The 19,120-nt window shown below is 42.2% G+C and overlaps 1 long non-coding RNA gene across 1 annotated transcript in view; it reads right to left on the bottom strand.

The window, feature by feature from the left end:
- The window catches only part of LOC144783435 (uncharacterized), a 106,722-nt gene extending 99,467 nt beyond the window's left edge, over positions 1-7,255 (bottom strand). Inside the window, exon 1 of the long non-coding RNA XR_013601438.1 lies at positions 7,179-7,255. This is a non-coding gene — a long non-coding RNA (uncharacterized LOC144783435). The remainder of the gene's footprint in view (positions 1-7,178) is intronic.
- Positions 7,256-19,120: the final 11,865 nt, after the last annotated feature.

Below are 19,120 nucleotides of genomic sequence, written 5' to 3'. Positions count from 1 at the left end.
ATCTGACGAATAGCAGGCTTACACGCTACGAGCAGGTTATATTGGCCGCCGAGAATGTAACCCTAAAGAGATGCTCTGTCTTGAATCCTGCAACCTTGATGCCACTTCCGAATGAAGTGGACGATGAAATTTGTACAGAGCATGACTGCCTCGATGTGACTGAGCTATGTACCAAACCGAGACCTGATATCGTAGATGAGCCATTGACAGACCCAGATGAAATTCTCTTCGTCGATGGTTCATGTGTAAGAAACGATGTCGGTCAGCTGAGAGCCGCTTATGCAGTATGCACGATTACCAGAGTTATAGAAGCCGCTTGCCTGGAAGGAGTACACTCCGCACAGGTAGCTGAAATTGTGGCTTTGACTCGTGCTTGCCTAGCAGGCGACAGACTTCGAGTCACTATATACACCGATAGCCAATATGGGTTCGGCGTAGTTCATGATTACGGGCAGTTATGGTCTCAAAGAGGTTATATGACCTCCTCGGGTTCTCCCATTAGGAATGGAGAATTCGTGAAACTACTGTTAGAGGCTTTGCAAAAACCTATGGCCATAGCAGTGGTCAAATGTGTAGCGCATACAAAAAATGTGGATTTTGTATCACTAGGAAACAAATACGCAGATGAAGTAGCGCGTTATTGCGCAGAGCAGGGATATTCTCACACTGATGCAAAAGTGGGGGGAATCCAGGAAAGAACTGAATTGACCATGTTGTTAGACACTGTAGATACATGGGATGAATTGAGAGTTGTACAGGAAAATGCACCTATTGATGAGAAAAAGAGCTGGGAAACAGCAGGGTGTGAAAAAAGTGAGATGAATTTCTGGGTTTCTGCCGACGGAAGAGCAGTATTACCAAATGAGCTTGTTAGTCCAATGGCAAGGAAATTGCATGGATCAGCACATATAGGGAGAGATGCTATGGTGAGAGTATTCAGACAAACGTGGTTCAATCCTAAGTTTAGAGTAGCGGCAGAAGCAGTGTGTCAGCGATGTATGATCTGTCAGCAACTAAATGTGGGAAAGAGAACACCAGTTACCTTGAGTCACATAGGAAGGTCTGGGGGGCCTTTCAATAGGATGCAGATTGACTTCATAGAAATGCCTCCATGCAACAGACTCAGATACGTGTTAGTGATCGTCTGCATATTTTCTAGATGGGTTGAGGCTTACCCTACACGTAGGTGCGATACACTTACAGTGGCAAAATTGTTACTTAGAGAGTTAATACCGAGGTTTGGGGTGCCATCCTCTTTGGAATCGGACAGAGGAACTCATTTCAATAGTGAAGTGGTGAAGATGCTGTGTTTGGCTTTAAATATCGATCAAAAGTTACACTGCAGCTATCGACCAGAAGCTTCAGGGATCGTAGAGCAAATTAACAGTACTATCAAGTCCAGACTGGCTAAAGTTTGTTCATCGACATCCCTGAGTTGGCCTGACGCACTTCCAGCAGTTCTTATGAGCATACGTAGCACACCTGATAGAAGAACAGGCCTCTCTCCACATGAAGTGCTAATGGGGAGAGCTATGAGATTGCCATCGGTTCCGACTGCAGCGCTAGTGAATATCACAGACGATTTGATCTTGGACTACTGTAAGGGACTATCTGATGCCGTAAATTCTGTGTCCCTCCAGGTCCAGGCTGCAGAGGTTCCATCAGTACAAGATTTGTGCCACGACCTGAGTCCAGGAGACTGGGTCCTGGTGAAGAAGCATGTCAGGAAGAATTGCTTAGACGTGCGTTGGAGAGGACCATTTCAAGTCATACTTGTCACGAATACCGCAGTGAAGTGTGGAGGTCTGCCAAACTGGATACATGCCTCACACACCCGAAGAGTGCCAACACCTCTAGAAGATATAGCTCCTCTCTCGGATGAGAATCCGGCGGGAAGCGGAGAAGCCATAGAGGGGGAAAGCCAAGCTGTGGAGGTGATCGAAGAAGCTGGAACTGTGTTGGAACAGGACGACGAAGGTCAGGACACTAGTGGGACCGAAGTCGCCTCAGGAGAAGAAAGTAATTGGGAGTCCGACACAGATATCGAGCAAACGGAGAGTGACCAAGAGACGGGTCCTGGAACAAGGAGCGGAAAGACGGAAAGTGACGAAGCCAGTTGGCCAGAGAGAAGAAAAGGGCCAAGTTCGGAAAGGGAAAAGAAAAGAACTCTTGTCCCGATCGCTGAAGAATCGGATCAGGAGGAAGAGACGACAGATTCAGGAACTGAGAGTCCACGAAGATCGAGAAGGGTACGTGTGCCCTGCAGAAGGTACGCCACCCCAGAGTGGACTTATCTAGCAGATGTATTGGGGACAGAAATCTGGGAGAGTGAAGAGCGTGAAAGTAATCGATCTCGATCCATTTGTGGCAGTGGAGATATGGATGTTGGCGCCTGGACTCGAGACTGAGGGGTTACTGACTTTCACACTTCCCATACCCCCATGTCTGAGTAAAATCCAAGATTTAGTGCTAAAAAGATTGCAATTCCCAACAGTTGGTCAGCAAATGACAGAAGAAGAAGAAAAAGTTATTCGCTTTGAACTATTAATAATTGTTGTGAAAGCTGCAGGACCGAAAATAATTGTTGATGCTTAAGGACTTTTGTACGATTATTATAAAGAAGAAGATAACCTAGCACCGAGTGGAAAGAAGAATAAAATTAGGGATTACATTTAGGGGACGGAGAAGGGCTAGGGTTGTCTGCTGCAAAGAAGAGAAAAGATATTGTGGTGAAAAAGATACCTGTTGATAAAAAGTACTTTAAAAACTGTGAAAGCAAACAAGCAACCAAAGACTGGAAAAGAGAATTTTCGCTAGAGAACAAGGTACGCTGTTTGATGACATGGAGAACGGCAACCCAAACAGAAAGGCTAGATGTATAGTAGGTACACTTATAGCAATAGTGATATTCCTCATAATCATAGTAGTAACGATATCTTACATGACAGGACATGAGAATGATAAAAGAATAGCGAATGTAAAAGTTGTAACGACCTTGAAACCTGCTCTTGTGGGAAGGAAGGAGGAGAGCACTGTTACGCATGAAAAGGCGTTACTTGCAGGGGAAGCTCGTGAATTACACATAGACGAGTCACAAGGAAACTTTAGGTCAAATGCATATGCCAAATTATTGTATGAATATATCAATGCCATGGAGGCCAAAGATTGCTACGTTTGTATGCAATTGCCGGTTTCTGTAGACGAAGGCATTAGATATCACCATCTCCCATTGACTTATGGGATAACATGTAGTTTACTGCTCAGTATATTTTATGGTAGAGAAGGGTTTGAGTACTACTTTTCAAATTATGATTCGGTACTGCCTGAAGTTCCGAATTATAAGCAGATGAACAAGTGGGACTACTACAAAAAGGAGGATAGACTAGCTAAATTCTTTCTTCCTTGGGACACATTAGATACATCATATGCGCGTAGAAATAATCTGACTTGCAAAGTAACAGAGGTAGAGAAAAGGTTTATAGCACAAGTAGATGATCGATGCAGACGGCAGAAAATTCTGAAAATGTCAGGACAATGGAAAACAGATTGGACCGAAGAAGAGAAGCTACATAAAAAGAAAGGTAGTAATGGTCCAATAGCGTTGGATAGAACGCAAAAGGGAAAGTTATGTTTAGCTCGAAGCAAAACGTATTATGAGAGTGAATTTGTAGGTGAAGTTAATTGCGAGCACTCTTTTAAATTAGAGTACTACACGAAAGATTTTATGAAAGGAATGCAAGCTATTCCGAATGTGTATTTTGTATGTGGGAGAAATGCCTATGTAAAACTACCTGACAATTGGTACGGTTCGTGTTACTTGGCAATTGTCTTCCCCAAAATATATCATGCAAAGGATTTAGCAATCATAGAAGGAAAGACTTCGAGGAAAATGAAAAGGGAAGTAGGAGATGCAGAAGTAGTAGGAGATGTATTTGGAGCAATGTTTCCATTGTTAGGTTTGGTTCTTAACGACGTCAAAATTAGAAGGTTAGCAACAGTTGTGGATAGGTTGTCGGCCAGTACTGCAAAATCATTGATGTTAGTAGAAGGTGAGATGCAGTCGATTAGAGCAATGGTTTTGCAGAACAGGCTTGCTTTAGATGTGATATTAGCAAAAGAAGGCGGAGTTTGTAAAGTTTTGAAAATTCAGGAATGTTGTACTTATATTCCTGATAATTCAAAACCACTTGAGAAAGTTATACAGAACATTACACAGATTCATCAAGAAATTGAAGATTTATCAAAAGTAAATGTTTGGGAAAAAGTAGGAAATGGAGTGGGAAAGGTTGGAAGTTGGTTTGCTAATCTAGGCAAAGGTATAGTTTGGTATATTTTGAAGCCTGTATTAATAATATTAATTTGCATAATTACATTATTAGGATTAGTAAAATTGTATAAATGGTACAGGTCGAACCAGTTACAAAGATCGATGAGAGACCAAGAAAGGAGACTAGCTGCTTTACAAGATCAACAGTACAAAAGCTTAAGAGCTCTCGAAACGATGAAAAAAGGGAATACCGTAACTAGTTCTGTTTAGAGATATTATTCAAATTGCATTTAGTGATGACTCCTAGAAGTCATCAAAGGGGGGACTGAGAGAGCGCAAATTTGAATAAAAAGTATGTATAGGGCATATTTACAAGCACATTGAATAACGTAGGAACGAAATGTATATCGTAATGTGAAGTGACACTTATAGCATATAGATAACCAATATAATCTGAAGCAATATAGAAAATGTAACTGTATTCACTTTAGAATATGTGTTAGATTTAGAAGGCCCGTATACGTAGTGGGCTGATGTAGAAATGTGTAGAAATGTTTACGAAATGTAGAACGTGCAAAGTAGAATTCATGTACGTGTGAATCTTTAAATGGAGAAGCAGCGATAAATGAAACGTAAGGAAATATGTAGAACATATATAACACGAGATAGCGAATGAGAATATAAAGTTATACTCTACGTAGTTATATTCTATGTAAATTGTATTCGAGTATAATCAAGACTTTTGCTAAAAATGAATATATAAATGTGTGTTAAAAGTTGTATTGTGTAGAAGACTTTTTGTAGGAATGTTAGAAAGGTTTAGGTCATTTGTGATTCTAACCAGACTGACCAAGGGTTAGCAGGAGTACAGTCCGATGTATATAATTTAGTGGACTTACAGGAGTTGTAAATAGCTTGATGTGGACATGAGAGCCAAGAAGTCTAGCACTTGTTAGATTTAAGGTGACAACGCTGGACAAGGTTTATGACCTGAACGTGATGAGAAGCGTTAAGAATTCGAAACTTGTTTTGAGAAGTCCATTCACAGGACCTAGAAGGGTCAACATCACAGTCGTAGTTTAAAGTTCTGTTGACGATGTTGACTTGTGCTCTGAAATGTCAATTGTAAATTTGAATGAAGTCACCAATAAGAAGATGAAGATGACATCTAAAGGAGAAAGGTCAGCTTAACGGACGACGAAAGAGATGAAGCAATGGACGAAGCTAGAAGCTGACATCATCGGGGAAAGTCCGTGGTGGGCGTCAAGGGGCGTTCTACCCACACTGTGATTGTGTATATTAGGGACAGCACCCCGGGGAGGAGAGCAGAATCATTAGTGAGAATAGAACCATTAGCGATGAGCAATTGGGAGATTAGGAACAGCGAGACGAATTGCTCAGGGCAAAGGCGAAGGTAGATGCATTGAGCAGATGCGCTGAGATATCAGAGCGCAAGGGAGCAGTAGGCCGAGGACCCTTAGAGAGATCGAATGGGTAGGCAGATAGGGTACTGCTTCTGAAACTTAAGGATTCCTTTAGAGGCTAAGAGAGTTTGAACTTCTTTGGGAGTCAAACTGCTGGCACCTTTTAGGGAAGAAACTTGCGAAGTAGGGTTGTCACATAGCATAGAATAGGGATAGATTAATTTGATGATTTCTTTATCTTATTACAGATGACGCGGAAGAAACCACTTCACACCGAAGCTTAAGTGGCTGATATTGTAACCGATTTGTATTTTGTATATTTGGAGATTTTATCTTGAGTGGATTGTATCGCATTCAAATTAATTCTATATAAAACCCTTAAACTCTATCAGTTGTAAGTGGTTCTTCAGAGTGGCGTCAGTTAATGGGGTATATCTAACAAATGCGAGGGTGGTCCTTTCCTCAATGACAGATACGAGCGGTCCAAACAGATGAATGGGATTCTTTATTAAATTTATCACAATCATAAGTTAATATCGAAATCTCATTCCCCGCACGAGCATTCCAACCGTGTAACTGGCTGCCATTGGTATAAAGAAAAGCGCCGTAATGTACCTGAACACAAAAACACACCAAAGTGCCTTTGTAGATCATGACATTTTTGATAAACTCTTTGCTATTTTTGATTCACTGCGCACCTTGCTTTGTCTAATAAGTAAAAATAGAAATCAGCTATCATGAATTGCATATCTTTCATGGTAACCGAGAAACTTTTTAGTGTGAACAGTTCATATACGAATACAGTCCAAATACCCTAAATGACATCATATACTGAAATGACTCCATCCTTATGAATTGTGTGCTCTAAAAGCATTTTGACTTAAATGTACATTTCATTTTCTGCTTTACATTGATCTAAATGATGAATGGGGTTATTGCATTTTACATTGTTTAATTTGTCTTTAGTGCCATTTGCTACACAGTTGGTTCAAATAAAGGCTGATTTGCATATGGCTGGGTCGAAGCAGACTAAGGTGGAATGGTGGGCAAAAAATGATGGTTTGGGATGCATCCTGAGTGATTGCCAGTAGTTGATATTAATTTAAGTAGTACACCCATCAATTTGTTGTTGCAGTATTTGAGGGTCCACCTTGGAATCTTGTGGTTGCCTTGCTCTTGCTGTGAAAGTTGGAAAGAACTTTAACGCCCCACCAGTTTCAAAAGTCACCAGTCACCACTGCTCTTGGAGCAAAGTTACCTGCCTCCATGTGGGAAGAGGAACAAAGGAAATACATGGGTTGAGATTCCCTTGTATAGCCTCAGCGATTAGAGCTCAGAAAAGAGAAAACATCTTTTTCTCTGGCAGTTTGAAGTGAGAATCGAACTCTTAGAGTAAGAACTTCAGCAAGGAAGACAGACTAGGGGTGAAGGAATCAGGGGAAAGTAACACATTGAGGGAAGAATGGGTAAATAAGCAGAGCACTAACATTGAAGTGAGATGACGTGCAGAAGTCCAACGAACATCTTTTGAAAGTCATAATTTGTGCATGAGGAGTGCACGCTTGATTCACTGTGGTAGAAACAGAAATAAATGTACATGGTATCTCTATGCATAGTGTACAAACATATGCATGTCTTACTTGCACAATAACATCTGATTTAGTGTTGAGTACCTACAGAAAAATGAACCGTTGAAGGAATCTCTGTTGTCGTTTTATGAACTCACATTTGTTATAGGTGCAGGATGATGAAGTTGGTTTCATCAAAATCTAATTAATCACTGTATCTGAATTATATTTTACACACAGCAGCACGTCTTATCAAAGGCGTGGTGAGAAAAATGCGCTTCTTCCTCTCCAAGCCAACATCTTCCTCACGGCCAGCTCATTCACCTACAAGGCCATCAGAAAAGGCATCTCTGTATCCTCATATTGGATGGTTTTCTTTAACCACTCAACATGAATCCAGACTCATCATGTTTAGAAACCTGGCAGACGGCAAAAGTGTTTCTCAATTTCATGCACAAACACAGGGATTATACATTCTTCTCAAATTGTAAGCGCGTGTGAGTTAACGAAACTTTCAAAAATTAGGACCAAATGTATGTGTTAATAAATTCCTGTTCTGATCGACTATCTGTTGCTGAATATGATTCTATGGTAAGCGGGAGATAGAATGGCCACTAAACATCTGGGTTATAATTGATTTAGATAGAGTCAAGAAATCATGTAATTAGGTGACTGTTCATGTAGCAAGGGGACTACAAGATAGATACATCTTTAGGCAATAAAGCCTTTAGAGGTTAGATAAATGCTTGGGAAAATTAAGGTTAACAGTTGCATAGTATTGGGATTGGAGACAGGGTGACCAGATCACGCCAGGTCATTAAGGACATTGTCTCTAGTCTAGAACTTTTCACTACAAATAATTGTTTTCTTGTATGTTATTCTAAGTGCTATTGAAGCAAAACAACATTAGAACACCCAGCATGCATTAGGTTATCACAAGAATGTCTAGGACTGGAAATAGTGTCCGTAATGACCTGGAGGGAAGTGGTAACATTAATTAGAGAGCAGATAAATAGTCATAAGTGGAGGGTAGCTAAGGTTCTTCTACCAGGCTTTCCCCAATTTGAGTTCCTGGTTTCCTGTCATATATTTTTAAATATTAAAACAGAAGCAGCAGTATAGGAATCATTTTCAGAGAAGGGCTGCTTATAAAAGTTATATTACTGAACTCAGAGGGTTCAAGAGTCATGCAAAGAACATATGTACCAAATTTGCCATACGGGTGAATGCTAAGGATATAGCATGTGTTAAGGTGGTGCATTTTGGAGCGCACTTTTTCAAATATCTCACTAAAGCATGGTGTGGTAGTATATTGTCATTTACAGGCAGTGGGACTGATTCACAAAGGTAAACTAACACTTTTCTGTAAGTTTATGATTGTTTGCTATTCACAAAGCGATTTGCGAGTAGTATTTTTATGAGTGAGAAGTCTCTGCTCATACAAAGCCCATCTTTATGAGACTTATAAACACATTACTCATACTTCCCTCATCAATGATAAACAATTGCGAACTTACACCAAAGTGTAAGTTTACCTTTGTGAATCAGGATCAGTATATTGTCCATTGAAATAACGATTACATTTTCATGTGCATACAGTTTGACTGATAAAAAACTATGTAGCACACACGTTACATGTGGAAAACCTTTTACATCAAAAATGTTTCATTTGAGGATCACCAATGTGCTTTTATTTGTTTTGATCCTATTAAATTCTTTGTGCCTGTATCACAAAGATACACTTTGACTTAAGTCTAAGTTTACTACTTTTTTAGCATTTACAAAGTTACTAGTACTAAAGTTACTACTAATAAAATTACTAATAGTAAAGTTAGTAGTAGTAACTTACCTTTGTGGATACCAAACGTTGTAAACTTAGGGCCCGATTCACAAAGTTAAACTTAGACCTGAAGTCTAAGTTTAGACCAGAAGTCTAAGGTTAGACTTCAGGCCTAAACTTAGACATCAGGTCTAAGGTTAGACTTCAGGTCTAAACTTTGACTTCAAGTCTAAGTTTTTCTTTGTGAATTGGGCCCTTTGTTTACTTCATATCCTGAGTTAAAAATGTGCCTCATTTGTGCTTTTCTTGCTGCTGATTCATTTGAAATATTTGTATTGTTTTTTACAGATATTTAAATTGTGCAGGGTGTTTGAAAAAAAGGCCATCTTACAGTTTTTCATTTCATAGTTCCTGTGCACCAGCAGGATTCTTACATAGTTCACTTTACAGATTCGATTTGGAAACAAGAACCTGTACTTGGTGTCACAGCCCCTCTTTTATACACAGAAACCCTTTGTTGTCAAAGGTGCAGGCAAGGGGCGAACCAGATGCAACTGGTTCTTGAGCACTTTGTTTTGCTCAGCCCCTCTGCCTATTTACAGGATGGGTCAGGGACATCAGACACACGCTAGGGGGTGGAGCCAGCATTGTGGAGGGAAGGCCTAACCCTATTCAGGTCCCAGGTGCACTCCTCCCTCCCATCAACATGCAGATCTCTCCAGTCACCACCGGGGCAGACCCATCCTGACTCCGGGAGCCAGGCACACCAGCCAGCTCCAGCTAATCACAAGCCAGACACTCAATTCACATTCACTGCACAGACATGCCAACTTCTACAAGTGGCACTTCCACACTAGACACAATAAATCCGCGCACATCATAGCGCATCATTTAATCACATGAGTTTGCACATACCAAAGTCGACCCTGCACTCCCCATACATCAGGAACTACCATGGACACACATATTCCCCATGCATTCCTATGGGAGGGCAGGCCACTCTCACCACACATACACAGAGAGCGCACACACTTTACACTGGACCACAGTGAAAATGTGCGCAGAGGCCTAAAATCACCAACACCAGGTTACAGAAACAGGCTAGGCAAATGCAAAAAGTTTCAGGGTGAACCTGCCCAAAGGGCCAAGTCCAACAACACCTGACTCATAATATTGCAGGACCTCTTATCTGCCTTTGACTGATATGTACCCTGGAGTCTCGAATGAGATGTACTGGCAATGCCCTTCACTCACTCCACTTCTGCATTTCCAACCAACACCAGTTTGCTCACATGGGAACCTCTAGGTTCAAAAAGATCCCTATCACATTCTGAGACCGCCATGGTTCCATACTGTCCCCATCTTCAGCCTCAGCACTAAAGGGGTTTAAGAGCATATAAGGACATGAGTAATATTGTTGTTATGAGCTACAGAATTGTGCAATCCATTTGAGCAGAATGCCCATTGACAGTATATAAATATATGGAGGACATAATGAGAAAAAGTAGTACAATTATCAGAAAGCTAGACATGTAATTTATTACAGATGAAAATATATTTTAACAAGGTGCTGAGCAGGGCCCTTAATAAACAGAACAAACTGATTCTACGGCACAAAATTAACATTGTTTTTCAAAACAGAGTCAGATGTGGGTAAAACACAAAGTTAATAAAGAGATCAGAAAACATATGAACACAAGCAATCACGGATCAAGCCACTTAAGCCTCTGTGATACATTTGGAACTAGATGATACTAATATATAAAAGAACTGTCACAGAGCTGAAAGGGAATAAACCACTAGTGAGAATGGAACGTGATAATTGTGTCTGTCAAAAAAATAACAGTAAATCGCTGCGATTCAACATGATATGATCAGCGATGTTATAAACAAATTTCATTTAATTATGGTACGGCTGCTCCCTAGAGAGAGTGATTCACATAGTTTAAAATTAAAACAAAATATTTCAGGATCCAGTGCTAATGTCGTAGTGAGCTAGCTCACTGTGTGATTTTATATAGCTTGGGTTGATAAGCCCAACATAATCCGAGCAAGCATGTTTAATGAGTGAAATTTAGCTCAATCAACCTATTTTAAAATGATTTTATCATCAGATGAGCCCTGCCGTAACACTTAGATGGAGTATTTTAAGTTAGCCACACAGCATAATTAGTATCTGATAAATGTTTGCATCTTCGCCATTACATCAAAGAGTATTCCAATAGCATATAATATGTCTTATTTCTCTGTCTGTATCTGTGCTGGCTCCATCTAAACAAGCTCACTTTTCAATAAATTATAAACAGTTATAAATGTAGTGTCTTGAGAATACGCGCGCTATGACCCTTGCGGTTCTGGGCAGACTCTAAGCAGGAACTTCATAGGCTATTTGGAGGTGTTAAGGTGTGGATATAAAAGTTATGATGCAACACATGCAGTGAGGGATTGTATGCTGAAGAATAAAAAAGTCTGTTGCAGAGCTCTGTGTGCGGCATGTTAATTTGCATGCTCCTGGGTTAAAGAAGATGCTACAACTGGAGATGAGTACAGGATTTGTGCCCCGCAAAAACAAGGCTAATTTTCCCTGAGAGTTTGCAACGATACAGCAAACTGCTCGTGCATGACATGTGCGCCATGAATCACTGCAAAACAGTCAGTCAGTGGCAAATGTGGAGCCAATTCCACACTACACCCCATACACAGCCATCAAAGAAGTTAAAAGCCCTGCAGAAGAGCACATCCAAAAAGCCCGCCAGAACCTGCTGGTAAGACCGAAAGAAGAGATACCAGGCCGCCCCATAACACAGAGCCATCATCCATACAAAGCAAATGCTAAAGGCAGCATCGACCAGGTACGAAAGCAGTAAAGTACTGTTGGAAATGGCTCTTTTTGCAGGGTTATCCCCAAACTTTTCGCTTCTTCCTCTTATTTTTTCCTGACCTGTGTTTGTTGGCTATAGGACTCTGGGCACTTTACCACTGCTGATCAGCGCTAAAGTGCATATGTTCTTTGTGTAAATTGTTATTGTGATTGGTTCTCCCTGATTGGCAGTAGGTACCTAGTAGGTGCACTGAGTGTGCCAGGGCTGGTAAATCAAATGCTACTAGTGGGCTGCAGCACTGATTGTGCCACCCACATGAGTAGCCCTGAAAAGATGTCTCAGACCTGCCATTGTGGTGCCTGAGCACAGTTTAGTAACTGCCAAGTTGACTTGGCAAGTGCACCCACTTGCATGGCGCTAACCTTCACTTTTCTTACATATAGGGCACCCCCATGGTAGGCCCAAGGTACCCCCCTGGACAGGGTGCAGTGTATGTAATAGGTAGGACATGTACTGGTGTGTGTAACATGTCCTGATAGTGTAATACTGCCAATTTAGTTTTTTACTATTGAAAAGCTATCTTGCCCCATATGACAGAATGGGGAATGCTTTGTAACATTTTACAAGCATATCTTCCCATGGGGCTAAGATATAAAAATGGAGTTTGGTATTCCTGAACTCAGGATTTAATAACACATCTTTTAGTAAAGATGGTTTTTAAATAGTGTGTTTGAAAATAACACTTTTAGAAAGTGGTTATTTTCTTGTGCAATCATCCTGTGTGCCTCAGCCTGTATTTGGATTGACTGTCTGGCGTTGGAGTAACAGGGGCTGGGGAGGTGCAGTGGCTCCAGGAATCTGGATGAGTCAACACTAGGCTGAATAGGCCTGATCTGCATTTGGAGTGGTGGGAGGAGTCGCACCTGTACCTGAATAGGGCTGTGCCCGCCTAACACAATGCTGGCTCTGCCCCCCTGTGGTGTGTCTGGAGGTCAGGTTCACACTGACAATGGATGTTGTTGTGCACTTGTAGAGTGCCCCCCAGAACTGGTTGGAACTGGGCTTAGAGCCCCTTGCACATCAGGTGCTAGGCAGGATTACACTGGCAGTAGCACTGTGATCCACGGATGATGCTGAGGGTCCACTGTGATGTGTTCCATGCACCTAGACCACCACAGGTGGGAAAGCAGAGAGAAGAGCTTTGCTTTGATACAGGTTGGTCTCTGCCTTACCGACCACTGCCCAGGATGCATGTGAGGACCAGCGCAGAAGGCAGGCTTCAGGACTCATTGTATCTTATCTACATGTGCTCTCTGCTTCCTGCTGCGAAAAAGAGACAACCTGCACACCAAGCAAGGTGGCAGGCACGTGCACTACAATGTAATTATTGTGAATGGAGTCCAATTTCTATGATGAAAAAGGTGCCTTAATACTTGCCTTGTTTATATTAGTATTGAGGATGGGGACGGCTCTAAGGCCTCACATGCATCATTCAGACCTGCCACACTGGGATCAATTTCCCCCATGCGACACCATTAGGTAAAAGAGGAAGGTGTTTTCTAGGTGGTGCCACACCCACATTCCCTAACGTGAAAAGAACATGTATTTAGGGTATTATGTTCAAATGCCCTGACTCTGCCCCACACCCACTGAGCACTTTAATTAAAAGTTGTCACTGCTGGGAGATTGTTGCAAATCATTTACACATCAGGTGCTGATAATGGTCTTTTTTGCAGCAGCATAGGACTGCAAAAGGAACTGAGCAGTTATTTCACGAGCACTGCCTGGTCTCTGTCTGAAGTTGCCATTGCACAGACCCAGATGCAGGAGCCAGGCAAAGAGCCAAAAACTAAAGATGAGTTTGTATTAGAATTCACTTCCTCTCTGAGAACAGTGACATCAACTAGAGTTCATGCCAAGTTGCTGATGATGACAGACGAGGAGTAGGAGCATCCGCAGACACAACAACCCTGCAACACTAAAAACAAGCGCTGTAAGGTCGTCAGTGGAGCATAACGCACTACTTGTGTGTCTCACACGTTTGGACTGCTACAGGGAATCAGCACATCTATCATAGCTATTTCATCATCACGCTGATGCAGCTGCTATCTCAGACAAATTAAATTACAGTTAGTAGGCTGTGTAAAGGCAAATACAGAGTCAACATCTGATTGTTATGTTAGATGGCTTATGCTGTGATGTTCTTTAAAAAGGTTTCTGTTCAAGATTGAAGCACAATGGGAAACTATAGACAATGTTGCTGCTATGTGTGTCTTTGTAGACGCATCATATTGCAGGCCTGATCACATATAGGTCTGAACTCAAAGTTAGAGTTCGGCTATGTTGTAATGGAGATGCCTGATGGATGTCTAGTCACAAAATACCAGAAGAATTAAAAATTGCATCAGTTGCTCCTTGGCAGACTCTCATATCCTGGGACGTGAAATTTCATAAACTTTGCTCCCCATAGCATAACATAATATGTCATAAAATGAAACGCTTATGACATCATAGCATGCATTATCATCAAATAGAAAAATATATGTGGGCAAGATTAAGACATAATAAAGCATTTACAAGTATATTTTATTTATTGGCAATAAATTACATTTGCTGAGATCATGATGTGCAGGAATAGGGTCATCACAAGACTCACTATACCAATAGTTTTCATCAACCTCAATTGCAGACTCAGATCAAAATAGCATTAGATGATCAGACTTATCTTTAAATGCATAGCATCAAACATCATGGACCAAGAAACTGTTCCATGTGCCCAAGCACATCCTCAAATGCACAGACCCAACTTCCACATGAATAGGCATAGGTTCATATGTTCATTCACTGATCATTAGTCCCACATATAATATATCCAGGCACAGGCATCACCTGAAGTTGATCTGAATGATCATTACAGTCTCTGATCTCTTGTACAGCTCAAATTTACACACGCATCTGTAGCAAATCGGTTCCATTTAATACCCCAGGATTTTTTGGTTTTATCTACCTAGATTTTGATTCAGTACATGAGCCTCACTCACTGTAAATTCCTGGCAGTTGGATTGAAAGTCCTAAATGCCATTGTCTCCCTTTTAAGGTGAGACTGCTGGGCAGCTAGGATTACAGGCTTTGGGATGGTTACATGTGAACTTGTGAGCATATGTGTTAGACCTGTCAGCCTTCGGGTGGTCTTCCTCAATACTTTTTTGACACTTTCCTTTCATTTTTTTCGCTGAAATGCATTACATTGTTGCCTCTTTCCTGTCATTTCTTTTACTGAAATGTGTTTTGTTAGCCTTAGGACTTTGTGCACTTTACCACTGCTAAAGAGTGCTAGGGTGCTTGTGCTCACTCCCCTAAATATTTAAATTAAATACTACTAGTGAGCTTGCAGTACTTATTGTGCCGGCCACTTAAGTAGTTCCTTAAAATATGTCCCAGGTCTGCCATTGCAGCCTGAAAGCAGGTTTATATGCCAGTTTGACTTGGCAATATAAACCCCTTGCCAAGTCTTAAACTCCACTTTTAGTGCATTTAAGTCACCCCTAATGTAGGCCCTAGGTATCCCATAGGTCAGGGTGCGTTGTAATGAAAAGGTTGGACTTGTACTTTTATGCTTTACATATGATGGAGTGAAAAACTCCTGAATTCATTCTTTACTACTTAGAGGCCTACCTATCCCATATGATAACAACTGGTTGCCTCATTAAATTTAATGAGTGTTAAGATTTGATTGGGAACAGACATGCATTTCACGTTTGGTATCTAATAAATTGTAAGTATAAATCCTCTTTAATGGTAAAGTCAGATTTAAAATTTCAAATTATGAAAATGCCACTCTTAGATTCCGATCTGTTCAACAACTCTGCTCTGGTACTTTCCCTTTGTGGTTTTTCCCTGCCTCGTTCCGGTTCCGGTTCTGGCCACCGTTGTTTGCTGCTGCTGTCTGTTGCGCTGCTGTGCGAGCTGCGAGGGCTTCGCTCAGCACTCCGCACTCCGACCTACCACCCTCCGTCTTCATCTCAGCCGCTTCCATTGTGAGGAGCGGGGCCGGCCCGGAGAAGCCCGGAGAGGCCTGGAGAGGTCCGAAGAGGCCCGCTGAAGGCCCGGAAAAGACGTGCTGCAGCGTCCCCTACAGCGTCCCCTCCTCGGCGGGAACCGAGCGGACTGAACCCCCGCCCCTGGTGGGTCGGCCGGCTGAATGGGTGCTCCCCCGCCCACACGCTTCAGCTGCGGTTGCAGAGCAGAGTGGAGTGGAGCAGCAGGGAACTGGTTGGGCGTTTCTGTTCCACCTCCTTCATCATCGTTTGCAGCGTTGCTCTCGCTGGCAACAGTGCCCCGACCTCGACCTCCCTCTGCCCTGCCCCGTAGTTGCCATGGTCCAGGGGAGTGGATAGAGTAGAGTTGCAGCATCTCCCAGGAACATCTATTGTGTGCTGGTAGCAGCGGGACAGAGGGGCATTTAAGCGGCGGCTTTGCAGGAAACTGCTGGGCTGGGTGCGCTGCAGGGGAGAGCGGCAAGCAGCAAGCGGAGGGGTTTGTGTCACTGTGCTAGGTGAGCTTGGCAGCCTCTGTCAGCGGTGGTCGCGGTGACCATTTAGGCATTTAGTTCAAGACTGTGGCCAAGCGCTTCCCCAGCAAACCCCCCAGGAGTCCTCCCGTCACGAGCTGTCACAAATTTTGGATCAAAGGGTCTTAAGTTGGGCCGAGCTACCCCCTCACCTTACCCTTTCCTCATCTTCATCACGCACAGTAGGCTCGTGCCAAGCGAGGTACCGGTGACCCACTTAACCCACTTAGCCCAACAACGAAAAATCGGTATCGGAATCAAGTCAAATTATAATACCGAAGACCGACACAGGGGGACATAACCAGTCAACAAAACCAATACATAAACCACGCATATCAATTGGGGAAACATGAGGTCCGGTAGAGTAAGAAAGAACCCAACCATTCCTAAGTATATGCAAAAAATAACAAAACCAACAAAAAGGAAAAAATTGTCTGACAATGGGAGCAAGGTCGACGACCCCCTTGGCTCTGATTCAAACTCCCAAAAAGTCAAATGTGGTAAGCTCGGGAAAAGTAGCGACATACCACCGCTCGTAGAGTGCTGCAGTGCCGTAACAACCCCCTCCGCTGATAGCTCAGTAAACCACAGTCCTTGCAGAATTCCTTACAATGCTCTCCAACGCAGACTAGGACACCATTAAAAGCAACGACTAAAGTAACCAAGTTAAATCCAGTGGCCACCCTAAGGCCGAGTCCGGGAACTAAAAACTGAATTACAATAGAGGGCTCCTCCCAACGGAAGAGTCCACATTACTTCCAGCCCAAGATCTACACCAAATTTGCATTTTTGAAAGACCCAGGCACTGTAATATTTTTAAAAACTAGCGGTATTAAAGGATTGCAAACTCCTCTTCAACCAAGCATTTTTAATTTCCTCTCTCAGTCGGACATAAAATCAAACTCAAAACAAACAGTAGTACAAATCCACACAATGGATCCACAAAAAACACATAAAAAACAACAACCAGAATTAAATGGATCAAGCATCAGATACCTAATTAACACCAGGACCACTAATGACCAAGAACTAAACAACAACTCAGAAAAGACAAGGGACTTAGACCTAGACCTAGAAAACGTAGCAGAACCTGGCTCCACCAATCAAAAAGTGGAACTAGGGGATTTCGCTAAACATATTGACATTGACAACATACAAATACAATACTCAACACCTTTATATTCACAGGCAGGTACAGGGCCCATCAGGTCCTCCTCCAACAAATTTGCCCAACTCTCTTAGATCACGATAAGCAGAGAACCTGAGCTAGCCACGCTAACATCACCTCAGCAAGAATCAGCAGAAAAAGGCACAACAACTAAACCTCAACAGCACCCCGTAAAGCCTCAGGAATTTTACCTTCCAGTTAACATCCAAAACCCAGAACAACTAGGACCAATTCTAACGGCCCACTTAAGTACCTTCCAGGCAAGCTTAAACAGCACAGTACAAAGAGTAGACCAAAAATCCAATGCACTCAGCGTGCAAATTACCAGAATCGGCCAAGTACTCAAGAGAATGAAGTACAAACAATTGACAAAAACATCCCGCCGGATCACAGTCAGGAGACCACCCACAACACCCACCATAATTCCAACTGCCATATGTCCTTTCTAGCTTCTCAAGAATGGGAGGAGCTAGTAGCTTCATATAGCAATGACGTTCAAAACAAAACAAACAGCGTAAAGACAGAACTTAGTGATAAAAGCAAACTGACCCAAGACGCATTTTGGGAAACAGTACTTGGCACGATGCAATGATCAACAGCAGCACTACAATATCAATCCCGTAAAATGGACTTACAACTGACAGTGCTTCAAACCTTGGCAGATTTCACCTCTGCAATTGACAGGAAGCTGGCCGTTCTAAACGGATTGATAAAAAGAGGACAAGAAGCAGCCCTCAACGACAAATTATTTCAGCAAGAATGTACATGTGCCACCATTGTAGGCAAACTATCCATGTTACCATCACTACATGGCGACTTACTATCTATTGCAGCAACAACTGTAACCCAAATAGCAGCGGACTTACCTGCAAAGAGGGGAACAAAAATAGAACCCCAAAACACCGAGAAGCTATCGTAAATTGGGACTGAAGAAACAGAAGAGAGCAGGGTCTCGCAATATCGTGACGCAGCAACCCCAGAAAAAGCAGCACAGAACCATCTGAAACAAGCAAAAAAATTACACCAACGAATATTGGCTGTAGGCATAAAAGGAAGGGGAGGAAAAAGAAAATCACTGCTCAGGCCCAACATCTGTTTAATTGGTTACCACGGCAACCAGCAGATGTGAATACCAAAGCTACAAATAATCAAAGTTCCCCTGTTTCATTACTGGAAGAAGGCAATTAAGGCGACTCTACACACTTGAAAAAAACGCTGCGAGTATAGAGGCTAGTGCGCAAGTAACGGAGAAAAATAATCCCAGCAGCTACTAGAAATAACCCCAAAATTCAAAGTCCAGGAGTCTTCACACACGATAAGAGCCCCAGCCAAGTTACTACAGGAGCGCAACCCAGTAAGGGAAAACAAGAGATTCATAACACCAGAGCTCAAGAGCAGAGAATCAGGTAATTTATTATCGAAAAACTCACCGCTAATCAGAGACACAGAAGAAAAAGCTTGGGATCGCCAAAGCCAATTACCTACTACTAATGATAGCATCTGTAGTAATACCTTGTCCCT

Source organism: Lissotriton helveticus, chromosome 9 (genome assembly GCF_964261635.1).
Source record: "Lissotriton helveticus chromosome 9, aLisHel1.1, whole genome shotgun sequence".
Taxonomy (NCBI): Eukaryota; Metazoa; Chordata; class Amphibia; order Caudata; family Salamandridae; genus Lissotriton; species Lissotriton helveticus.
The sequence above is the reverse complement of the archived record's forward strand: the minus strand, read 5'-3'. Positions and strand labels throughout refer to the sequence as shown.